The sequence below is a fragment of the Puma concolor genome, unplaced genomic scaffold, assembly GCF_028749965.1.
Source record: "Puma concolor isolate L17-30 unplaced genomic scaffold, mPumCon1.1.hap2 unalloc_scaffold_39, whole genome shotgun sequence".
In the NCBI taxonomy this organism is placed as follows: domain Eukaryota; kingdom Metazoa; phylum Chordata; class Mammalia; order Carnivora; family Felidae; genus Puma; species Puma concolor.
In genome coordinates this window covers 285,425-297,784 of record NW_028240246.1, presented here as the reverse complement: position 1 = coordinate 297,784, position 12,360 = coordinate 285,425, and the positions used below count along the sequence as shown (strand labels likewise).

Genomic DNA, 12,360 nt, shown 5'->3' with positions numbered 1-12,360 from the left:
TGTGTCCACCTCTCTTATTCAAAAAGTCACCACCAGCCCCCGCTCCACCCAGCTCATTAAGGAGTTTGGGCTGGCATGAGGAGTTTCTGCCCTTGTGACCTAAGAGTGACTACAGGGCCTGGTACTGCGCCTGGCTCAAAGCAGGTGCTCAACAAACAGTAGCTGCCACCATCCTCATCGTTCTAATTATTGATTCTTTGATGGTAACCATGGCTTAGACGTCTCTGTACCCCTGCACCCTGCAGCAGGGCAGTATAACCGTCAGCAGGCTTTGGAGTTAACAGGCCTGGATTAAACCCCTACCTGGCAGTTTTGGATTTGCGGCTTTGGGCACCTGAACAGGTTACCTACATCCTTTAAGCCCTGTCCCCTTATCTGCCAGATGGGGATAATAAAGTATGTTTTCACGGACTGTTGGGCGAAATTAAGACTGCAACACGCCCAACCCAGGCCTTGACACCAAGTAAGCAAATAGTGAACTAGCTGCTGCCGCTGCTTCCGATTACTGTTACTCTCTAGTCTTGTGCTTTCAACACAGTTATTTGTTGGCTCACTGAAGTCACCACACCGAGACAGACACTTGGGGGCCATTCTCACTAAAACGCTGGGGGAACGGGAGCAGGCACCCGGAGAACAGGTGTCCTTGCCCAGCAGCAGCAAACTAATAGAGCCGAAGAGGCACTGATGGGCCAATCACTCCGCTTGGAACCGTTCCTACCAACCCTGCCAAATCTGCTGGGCTGTGCCCCAGTCCTACTGTCCCCTCGAGGGACTCTGTTGGTGGCCAGCGGTTGGTGCCATATTCCATCACCTATCGCTAAGCCACCAGCATTTATTTGGGGGCATGTAAAGAGATTGTCAGGGGCGCCTGGGTGGCTCAGTCGGTTAAGCATCCGACTCTTGATTTCAGCTCAGGCTGTGATCTCACGGTCGTAAGATCGAGTCCCTCGCATCGGGTTCCACACTGAGCACGGAGCCCGCTTGGGGCTCTTTCTCTCCCTCTCTCTCTGCCCCTCCCCCCTTGCTCTCTTTCAAAATAAACAGACATTAAGAAAAGAGATGATCAAACCTTGTTCATTCAGGATTTCTTTTATTCACTACTGTATTTTGACTCGACGTCCTTTTTCTAAAATCTGTCATTCATTTACTCAGAAAGTATAGATGACTTCATTATTTTTAATGTTTATCTATTTTTGAGAGACAGTGTGTGAGCTGGGGGGAGGGACAGAGAGAAAGGGAGACGGAGGATCTGAAGTGGGCTCTGTGCTGACAGCAGAGAGCCCAATGCAGGGCTCAAACTCCCACACCATGAGGTCATGACCTGAGCCAAAGTCGGATGCTCAACGGACGGAGCCACCCAGGCACCCCGACTCCTCCCAACATCCCAAATGTGACTGGTTAACGCCCTCCTCTGCAGAAGTGGAGGGATGTTTGCGTCTTCTGCACGTTGTGCTGCATTATCTCTTGGAATCGTGCAGCCCTGATCCGAGCTGGGTAGGAAAGCAGTGGTAGGTGCGGTGCTGGGCTGAACTGGAGAGAGCCCAGCCGCACGCATCCGACCCTCAGTGGGGTCAGCAGAGGCTAGTGTGGTACAGGTGAACAGGAAGTGCCCCCACCAATAAGTTTTCTGAAATAAAGGCCTGAGCAGGGCAGTCCTGGGTGATTACTGCTCTCACACATTCTTTACTCTAACCCTCCAGCATCTCCCTGCTAGCTCTCTGAGGGTGGGGACTTTTTTTTTTTTTAAAGAAAACAAACACAAAAACCCAATGGGAATTGTCTACTAGCTTGTAAGGTTGAGGAACACCCTACTTCCCGCTACACATTTTGTGTCTGAGTTTGAGCTCTTGGGAAGACAGACAGGCCTCAGCCCGACAGTGGAGGTAGGCTCAGCGATCCAAATACTCTGGCAACCCCAAAGACCTCACGGAGGGGCCAGAAAGAGATGATCCTCTACGGGCAGGGGGTCAAGCGCGTTGTGAGTAACTGGTATTTGGTGAGCCAGGGGAGAGAGCACCAGAATAAGCTGTGAATGAACTTAATAGTCTAAGCCCCTTGAAGATACGTTGTCCGGTTTCCAGAGACTGACTGTATCAGGGAAATGAGGGAAAGACGCCCCATTCACCCTACTTTGCCCATTTGTGTCTTGCGGAAATCCTGGCTACCACGAGGGACTCTGGCTTCAGTCCTGCTTCTCTCGCCCGTGGCCCCTGTTGTCTGTAGATAAATTCTGAACTGTTTACGTTTTACTTCCTTACCACGTGGCTAGAATTGGTTATGGATTTATACATTTCAATATGAGAAGAAAAAGTATTTTATAAGCAATGCTGAGAAGCGAGTATCGGAAAGTAAACTTTGTAGGTGGCCTGAGGCAGGACGGCGTTCACTCTGTGACAACCTCACATAGTGTCTCACTCTCGTCACCCAGCTCTTCAGTAGTGGAATCTGTGGCCTTCTCTGCTGTGGCTTTGCCAGGCTCCCTGGGAAAAGGAGAAGAATGCCAAGGCTTTGACTCTCGAAAGGAACAATTCAACTCTTCATAATTGCCTCATTTTAGAGAAAATCTTCCCCAATCACGTACCCTAGTTCCATGTGGAAAATCTCATCTTAATGAGAAGAATCCTTGTCGTGTAGCTTCTGTGCCATGTTTTTCTTGCGTGTGGCATTGAGAGGTCTGTACATGTCCCTAAGCCAAAGTGGCCGCCTTCTCCAGAAAAAGCCCTCCTAGAAAACAGAAAGGACAATGTTAGGTCCGTTTCCCCTGCCTTCTCCAGCCACGGTACTTTATCCTCCTCAGATTTACCTGACTGTCACTTTCCTTTGAGCATCTCTTACGCAGCAGAGATCCAAAGAAGCCCCTTGAAGGAAACACACACACAGACAATTAGTGATTCGTACCATTTTCCATGCCTCTCACAATGTATTTCTCTAGTCTTATTAGCAAGCAAAATCAACACAGACCTGGGATCTCAGAAATAATTCCATACATGCTGGGCTTTCAGAATTGTCCTGTGTCTGTCCATAATGGCCCCACAGTGTCCCTGGGAGACCTTTGTATGTAACTTGACATGAAGTATAGGCAGGATTTTCACCCTGCTCCCCTTCTGGCCCTTGGCCAAGTGCCCTTGTGCAGTCAACAAACTGGGTGACCACACGGCAGAAGCACCTAACTCTCTCCAGAAGCATTTTACATCCGTCCCCGCCAGGCTTAGCCTCCCAGGCATCATTTGCTGGCGGGTGGGGAGGTGTTTCCATTTTCCTAGCTGCTTTGCCTTACGAGATGAATCGCACCGAGTGAATGCCTGAGTCCAACCAGCAGTTATCTAGCTCACTGACTGTCACACTGCAGGCAGATGAGGGAGTGGGTCGTGAAATCACCTTAAAACACACGGCTAGCGCTAAAACACAAAATACTCTTTTTGCATACAAACGGAATAGGGGGTACCTGGGTGGCTCAGTCAGGTGAGCAGCCCAAGTCTTGATTTTGCCTCAAGTGATGATCTCACAGATTGTGACATTGAGCCCTGTGTCTGGCTCTGTGCTGATAGTGTAGAACCTGCTTGGGATTCTCTCTCTCTCTCTCTCTGCTCCACCACCCCCCCACCAAATAAATAATAAACTTAAAAAAAAACAGAACAGAAAGAATCAGAGTGTATGGTAAGTTTGTTTTAGAAGGGACTTATGTCTATACGGTATGTGTGCACTGAGTTGTGACATAAAATGCAGTTCACAGCCCAAGAACAGTGTAGTCAGAGACGTGCCCAACTGGAAAGGAACCATCTTCTTTCTGGTTCTAGTGGTACTAGTGATACAACCGTCCGGCAAGACATCTTCCTTTTCTCCTTCTCCATCTCATTATTATAAAAGGAAGAGATAAATGATTATCTAAGGTCTCTCCCAGTTCAAATTCTATTGGGTCTGGATAAAGGGAATGGAGAGCGGGGCCTCGAAAACCAGAAGGAGGAAGAAGGAAGTTTCCCCCTCCCTCTATAGACGGACTCATGTATTCCACCTTCCATCATGCTTGAAGACTAGCCCCTTCACCCCACGACTTTTGGCCCTCCCTATCCCTTCTCCAGAGCCTCTGAGAAGGTCTGTGGCCAGGCCCGATGCCCACCGCCAAGAGCAACGGGTCTGAACATTTCCACCCCCGTCCCCCCACGATCTTTCTTTAAAGGTCTAGTGAGCAGGTGCTCTGTGCCAGTCCCATTCTAACTCGGGTTTGGCTGGGCAGCTAACTTTGCTGGATCCAGGTAAAGCATTAGGCCAAATATGTATTCTTTCTGCCTTTGGTGATTTCCTGGCTGTAAAACAAGGGGATTGAAATAGATGAGTTTGAAAATCTAGTTCTAAAATTCTACTGTAACGATTGCCAGACTAATATTTACCTTGAGCTTCCTTCTTTACCTTCCTTGGCTGCTGCTCTATGAGAATGAATCTGTTTTGGAAGAAAACATGATCACAGTTACCCATCACAATAACCACTCCCTCCAAATCTTTATTCATTCCTTTGCATTTTAGGTCTTCTCTACCCAGTGAGATGATAACTTTTCCTAGGACAGGAATTTGTTTAATAGTCCTTTGACTCTTCAATAACACCTAACTTGTGTGCAGCTGGTAATACGTTTTACTGACTGTCTCAGATAACATTCGACAGATAATTCCTAATAAAAATTCTTGGGAGGAGGAAAAGAAAAGTGTCTACCAGAAACCTAAACAGCAGCACTGTTTTAAAGTCAAGGACAAGAGTAGGATGTGTGTTATCACTGCTTCTATTCATTGGTGTTGAGGAGGTCCTAACTGATGCACTGGGAAAAAATGGAGTCGTGGAAAGGAAGAACTAAGACGTATTTGCATACGAAATTACAGACAAACTAAAAGGCCCAAGAGAATCAACTAAAATTTTATTGGAAGAAATATGAGAATTCAGTAAGATGGCTAGATAGAAAATCAAGAGATCAACATGTAAACCTCAATGACTTTCCTATGTTCCATAAATAATTAATCAAAAAACGGAAGAATTATCCCATTTACAATGATCAATAAAAAGGCATAAAGTACCTAGGAATAAACTTAGCAAAGAATGGGTAAGACCTATGAGATGAAAACACTAAAGCTCTTCTGAAGGACATTAAGAAGAAACGAATACATGATGTGAGACACTATTTTCCCAGAATAGTGTAAAGATGTCAGTTCCCTTCAAATTAACCTACAAAGTCAAGGCAATCCCATTCAAATCCCAAGACAGTTTTTTAAACAAAAACTGGCCAGCTGACATTTGGTAGAGAAAATGTGCAAGCATAGCTACAAACTGTATGAAAAAGAAGATCACAGAGCAGACATTAAAATACGTTCTTACGGAGCAACTGCAGTTAAGTATGTAGCGTGATACTGATACAGGAAAAGAAAACCAGATTGATAGAATAGAGTCCAGATAAAAATAGTATTTTAGATCCATGAAGAAAGAATGAACCATTCAATAAAAGATTTTAAAGTAACTGGATCTTTACGTAAGGGAAAAAAGTTAGATCCCCTACCTCGACCGTACCAAAACACCACACAGATTCCATACAGATTAAAAATAAATAAATCACAACAAATATTATAAGAGTACAGAAGAAAATATCAGAGACTGTTTTTATACCATGAGGCGAAAAGGCCTTGTTAACAAGACCCATGTCCCATAAGCCATGAGGCAGATATGGTGACGGACTGTCCACACCCTCCTGTTCATCGTAGTCCTTGCCCCCTTGATCCCCTGGATTGTTTGTCCTCTTCCTGTTGATTTATAAAACTCTCTTCATATGAGATATATTCATCCTTTCAAGGGCTTTCACTGAATTTCAATGTTTCAAATATTTGTCAGTGTTTTTATCGTGAAGGAGACGGAACCGTGGGATAGGAGACAGGCTGACTGCAGGCACAGCTGGGTTCTGCTTTGGGTTTTGCCACAGGGGCCTTAAGCTGATCCCCTTCTATGTATGAAAGAAGGATGGTGATATCATCCTCACAGGACTGTGGGGATTAAATCAGATGTCTGGTTTATTCCAAGCATAAATCAGACAAGACGATCAAATCTATCAAATGTTTCTGCATGTGGTATCAGGTCACAAAGCTTTTTCTCACCACAAGATCATAAAAGTATTGATTCTATTTTCTTCTAATACTTGGGCGGGTTCTTGTTTCTCTTTTTTTACATTGACTGAAATATGTTTTTTTAAGGTGAGAAATAGGGATCTGTTGTTATTTTCCTCCCAAATAATTAAGCAGTTGTTCTACTACCATTTATTTATTTTCGTCCACTGATTTGAATACTAAAAGGTAACATTTCAATGTTTATTTATTTTTGAGAGTGACAGAGAGAGAGAGTAAGAGTGAGAGAGGGGCAAAGAGAGAGAGAGACACACACAGAATCCAGAGCAGGCTCCAGGTTCTGAGCTGTCAGCACAGAGCCCAACACAGGGCTCGAACTCCTGAACCATGAAATTATGACCTGAGCCAAAGTAGGACGCTTAACCAACTGAGCCACCCAGGCGCCTCTAAAAGGTAACATTTCAAAAGTCCTAGTCACCCACGGATCTGTCTATTGCTGGACTCTGTAGGCTACTTCACATAAATATTAGGTTGCATTATTCCTCCTTGTGAAATTGACACAATGCCTCATCTCTTCCTTTGAACATCATTATTGTCCACTACAGGAAAAAAACTGCATGGTCTCTGACCTCAAAAAGTGTATCATCTAAGTAGGGAGAGGAAATAATGAAACCACATAAAAAAATATACACACAAGGTTAAACCACATAGGAATTTAAAACAGCAATAGGAGTTTATAGAACTTCCCCAAAAGCAAAAGGCTGCAGGCCACCTCAAGATGCAGAGTACTGACTGGACAATGGCCAATGATTTCTCTTCCCAGAGGTCATGGTAAGCTGACCCCACGCTAGTTCCTAGGCTCTTAGGCTGAGAAATCAGACCCTGATCTCATCAAGAGAGAACGCACTTCTTTCTACATGGAGGCAATATCACCTCACCAATGTCACAGGATTGATCAAAATCAGAATGTCAGGTCAAGACTTGACAATAAGGAAAACATCCGTTCCATAGATAGGGCATCTGTGTCTACATGATTGGGCATTACCTCCTGTGGAGACAGGCCTCTGTGGCACGCTGAAGTATAATCAGAAGGCTATTTGGTGAGAAGAGAAGTGGAAGAAAAGTAATTAGCTGAATCCAGTGTTTAATGGAAAGGACTGAGGTAGCTAGATCCATCCATCTGCCCCGCGGGCACAGCCCGGCTGGTGGGCCTGACTCTCATCTGCTGCCTGAGGTGCCATCTCTACTCTTAGGCAAGGCTAGGTGGGCACTGCCCATGTTGGTCTCTTCCTCACCATTTCTATGCCTTTACTACTGACCAACCCTCCAGAAGACAGACATGTTTCTCCTTAGCAGTTAATACATCCAGTCAGGCTTTACTCGAGTCTGAGAGACCAGGAAGCCTTACATATCTCTGCTCTGATCCATGACCTTGATATTACTCTCTTGAGGAGCTGCCTTTTAACAAACTGTTTAGCATATTTTTGTTATCAGGGGAGGGGAATGCGTCACTGTAGACCCTAAGAAATGGTGACAATCTCACAGAAGGACTAGGTCCAGGAGTATTACAGTATTCGGGGAAGGCTTTGTGAAGAAAGATGAACTCGAGTTGGCTTTTGAAGGCTCATGGGACTTCCACCAGCAGAGTGAAATAAAGGAATTTCAAGTGGGCAAAGTCACCAACAAAAGTAGGAATGGGCATGGTCTGACTAGGGGATGGTGGGGGGCTGCTTTGGCTGAAATGGAGGGTTGCCATGACAGATGGCAATATATATATATGTATATATATATATATATACATATATATACATATATATATATATACATATACATATATATATAATAAGCATATGTATATTTGAATAAATATATTGAATATATATTCAATTCATACATAATTGAATAAAAGGTAAACAGGCAAGCTCCAGGAATAGGCAACTGTAATTATGACAAGCTTTGAGTAGCCTGATGCAGGATTTTAGCTGCAGGGTTTTAACTGAACCTGTCTACACAATGCCTTGCGAAGTGGAGGAGAGAGCTGTAGGTACATCTAATTAATCAACAAGATGACACTTTTATCTCTAAGCCATGCCCTTTCTTCCGAGATGACTGATAGCTCCATGAAGGTGAAGACTATTTCTCTCTCACCATTTTAGCCAACGAGGAAAGAAATCAGTGGTAGGAGGAGGATGACTGGTGAGTGCATCGAATCGACATAATTTTTTTGAGTTGAAGAAATTTTACTATCGTGTCAACTGTGGCCTTCTTAGACCTAATGTCTCAGAACAAGCTAATGGCTTGTTATCTTGGTTACAATCCACAGATGTCTCCCGGCAGTGGGGTTCCTTTTAAAATCCCTGGAATATACTTTGCAATGAAAGGACAAAGCCTATCTCCTTCCTCCAGACTGAAGAGGGATATCAGGTCGTGATAGGTGGGAAAGTGGCTTTGATTTTCAGTTTGTGGGTTCTGAATCTATTATAAAGAAGGAATATAGTCTGGGAATCTGAATTAATTGTTGTCCTTACCTCAATGAGACAGAAAACTATGATCAAAATCATCACTACTACAGTCACAGATATTGCCAAGATGAGTTTGTTGTTATAGCCATAGCCTGGAACTTCTTTTGTGAGCTAAAAAAAGGGAAAGAACAATGTTTTTAGAAAACAGAGATAGGATGAAAGTTAACTATTCTTTAACGACTCTAAAACCCCATTCTTTCCGATGAATCGCTTATAGGTTCTTAAGGAATATACCAAATCTAATGTGATATGTAATCTTAATCATTAGCATTTTCTTCAAGAATTTATGTATCTTGTATGTTAGGTCCTCTTTTTGTCTACTCTGGGAACAGCGGCACTGTTTCCTAAATGAGCAAAGTGGCAGATCACTGCCTTAGGCAAAATTATGTGGCCAAGACAAGACCCGGACTAGGAGCCCCTGGTCCTTGTGCTTGGGTCCATGTCCTAAACCACCTAAATGTCGAGACCCCACATTTTGGGATTTATCCTCACCTCCCTTGACTCCTGCCCTCTCTGTTCACTCTGGACTTCTGTGCTCTCACTGATATAGTTCTCATTTTCCCATTGGTCCGTATCCCACTCTGCCTTGGACACCTTTACTTCTTGCTGCTCGCTGAGAAGCTTCATCAGGAGGCCTGTTCTGGAGATGAGCTTGGCACAGGCCAGCTGCATGTGGGTCTCGGAGCAGTCCATTTTCAAAGTCCGGATAACATGAGAAATGAGGCTTCTCACGTCATTGTTGGGGATGAGGGACTGTAGCTGCTGGTTTAACGGAATTTCAAACAGATCACCTTTGACACAGTGAAGCCTGTGGCTTTTGGGGGCAAGCCAGTGCCCGCATTGTGGTATTCCCATTGTGTATCATTGGTTTGTTTAACGGTCGGCATAGAGTTGTCTGCAGTAACAGTAGAATTAGCAGTGGAAAGATTCTTACGGTTTGTGAATTCAGGGAGGGTTTGTGCTGGCACAGTAGTGTTTCCTGTAGAAATATTTTCGTCAGAAACATTTTGGGCAGTAGCGTTCTCTGCAGTAGTGTTTTCTCTGTAAGTTCCTGAAGGAGCAAATAATTCTGGAAAAGGATTTTTCTGAGGACTCAGTTCTCCCGGAGATGAAAAATCCTCTCGTGAAGGGGAATTTATGAGGCTCCTGACTGCAGAGGATGGAGGCCTCTTTGCAAGCAGCTGTCTATTACTGAGTGAACTTTCCTTTCTGGACTTTCGATTCAGTTTGGCCTAGGGTGTTCTGTGGACCACATGGGAGCGACTTTTATGAAAGCGGTGTGTTTTTCTGGGGTGTGAGGCTGGCCCGAAAGCCTTCATATTTCTAACTCTAGCATTTGCATCTTCTAAAACAAAAACGCTGTACATGAAGTCTTTTGATTTTTTTTTTTCACGTCAGGTGGGGATTTTAGAGCGGGGGTGGCAGAAGGCCTGCCCAAAGAGTATTGCTTCAGGAAAGAAGAGACCGCTGCCTTGTGCTCCTCTACGAACGAAGGCTCTGTATTGAAGGAGCTTCCCATTAATTTGCTGGGCCTGTGCGCCACGTGAAGCTCCCCTGGGGATGGTCTCCTGAGCCTTCTTTCCTTGGCCATGTTCTCCACAGACGGCTGGGCGTTCTGTTTCCTCTGGATGTTCTGACGTCTCAGTTCTTTTAAGTGCCTTTTCCGTATGCCCTTTGGGCCCTTGATGACCTTGTTCACTCTCAGGAACTTTTTCCCCACACTCTCAACCTCGTCTAGGCTCTTCTCCTGCGGTTGGGCAGTTTCCAATTTCTTTGGAAAGATTTGACATTTAAACTTGGGACCTAATCACTTAGATTCCACCTACACCTGCCTAAATAACCCAGAAAGCCGCCAGAGGATTAGCAGAACGGAGTCTCCGGAGCCAAGCGCAGATGAGAGGCCCACAGAAGAGGGGCCCCTCCTGAAGTGGATCACCTAAGGAGAAGCGAGCTAAGCCTGCCCCTCCTGCCCACCCCAGCTAATACGCCTACCCACCCCAGCTAATACGCCAGATCCCCAGCATCACAAGCCTGGCAGTGTGCAAGTAGCCCAGATGGGCCACGCCACCCTACAGTGAATCCCGCCCCTAGGAGAGGAGAAGAGAAGGCACACACCAGTCTGACTGTGGCCCCAGCGGTGGGCTGGGGGCAGACATCAGGTCGGACTGCGGCCCCGCCCACCAACTCCAGTTATACACCACAGCACAGGGGAAGCGCCCTGCAGGTCCTCACCACTCCAGGGACTACCCAAAATGACCAAGCGGAAGAATTCCCCTCAGAAGCATCTCCAGGAAATAACAACAGCTAATGAACTGATCAAAAAGGATTTAAATAATATAACAGAAAGTGAATTTAGAATAATAGTCATAAAATTAATCGCTGGGCTTGCAAACAGTATGGAGGACAGCAGAGAATCTCTTGCTACAGAGATCAAGGGACTAAGGAACAGTCACGAGGAGCTGAAAAGCGCTTTAAACGAAATGCAAAACAAAATGGAAACGACGACAGCTCGGATTGAAGAGGCAGAGGAGAGAATAGGTGAACTAGAGGATAAAGTTATGGAAAAAGAGGAAGCTGAGAGAAAGAGAGATAAAAAAATCCAGGAGTATGAGGGGAAAATTAGAGAACTGAGCGATACACTAAAAAGAAATAATATACGCATAATTGGTATCCCAGAGGAGGAAGAGAGAGGGAAAGGTGCTGAAGGGGTACTTGAAGAAATTATAACTGAGAACTTCCCTGAACTGGGGAAGGAAAAAGGCATTGAAATCCAAGAGGCACAGAGAACTCCCTTCAGACGTAACTTGAATCGATCTTCTGCACGACATATCATAGTGAAACTGGCAAAATACAAGGATAAAGAGAAAATTCTGAAAGCAGCGAGGGATAAACGTGCCCTCACATATAAAGGGAGACCTATAAGACTCGTGACTGATCTCTCTTTTGAAACTTGGCAGGCCAGAAAGAATTGGCACGAGATCTTCAGTGTGCTAAACAGAAAAAGTATGCAGCCGAGAATCCTTTATCCAGCAAGTCTGTCATTTAGAATAGAAGGAGAGATAAAGGTCTTCCCAAACAAACAAAAACTGAAGGAATTTGTCACCACTAAACCAGCCCTACAAGAGATCCTAAGGGGGACCCTGTGAGACAAAGTACCAGAGACATCGCTACAAGCATAAAACATACAGACATCACAATGACTCTAAACCCGTATCTTTCTATAATAACACTGAATGTAAATGGATTAAATGCGCCAACCAAAAGACATAGGGTATCAGAATGGATAAAAAAACAAGACCCATCTATTTGCTGTCTACAAGAGACTCATTTTAGACCTGAGGACACCTTTAGATTGAGAGTGAGGGGATGGAGAACTATTTATCATGCTACTGGAAGCCAAAAGAAAGCTGGAGTAGCCATACTTGTATCAGACAAACTAGACTTTAAATTAAAGGCTGTAACAAGATATGAAGAAGGGCATTATATAATAATTACAGGGTCTATCCATCAGGAAGAGCTAACAATTATAAATGTCTATGCGCCGAATACCGGAGCCCCCAAATGTATAAAACAATTACTCACAAACATAAGCAACCTTATTGATAAGAATGTGGTAACTGCAGGGAACTTTAACACTCCACTTACAGAAATGGATAGATCATCTAGACACACGGTCAATAAAGAAACAAGGGCCCTGAATGAGACATTGGATCAGATGGACTTGACAGATATATTTAGAACTCTG

At 44.6% G+C, this 12,360-nt stretch overlaps 1 long non-coding RNA gene and 1 pseudogene across 1 annotated transcript; both read right to left on the bottom strand.

Moving 5' to 3' along the window:
• Positions 1-2,296: 2,296 nt before the first annotated feature.
• The window catches only part of LOC147571227 (pleckstrin homology domain-containing family M member 1-like), a 66,514-nt pseudogene continuing 56,450 nt past the window's right edge, over positions 2,297-12,360 (bottom strand).
• LOC147571231 (uncharacterized) lies at positions 4,477-6,402 on the bottom strand. The gene is made up of 2 exons (XR_015247601.1): positions 5,595-6,402; positions 4,477-5,311 (listed from the first exon to the last, which is right to left on the bottom strand). It is a non-coding gene; the product is annotated as an uncharacterized LOC147571231 (long non-coding RNA).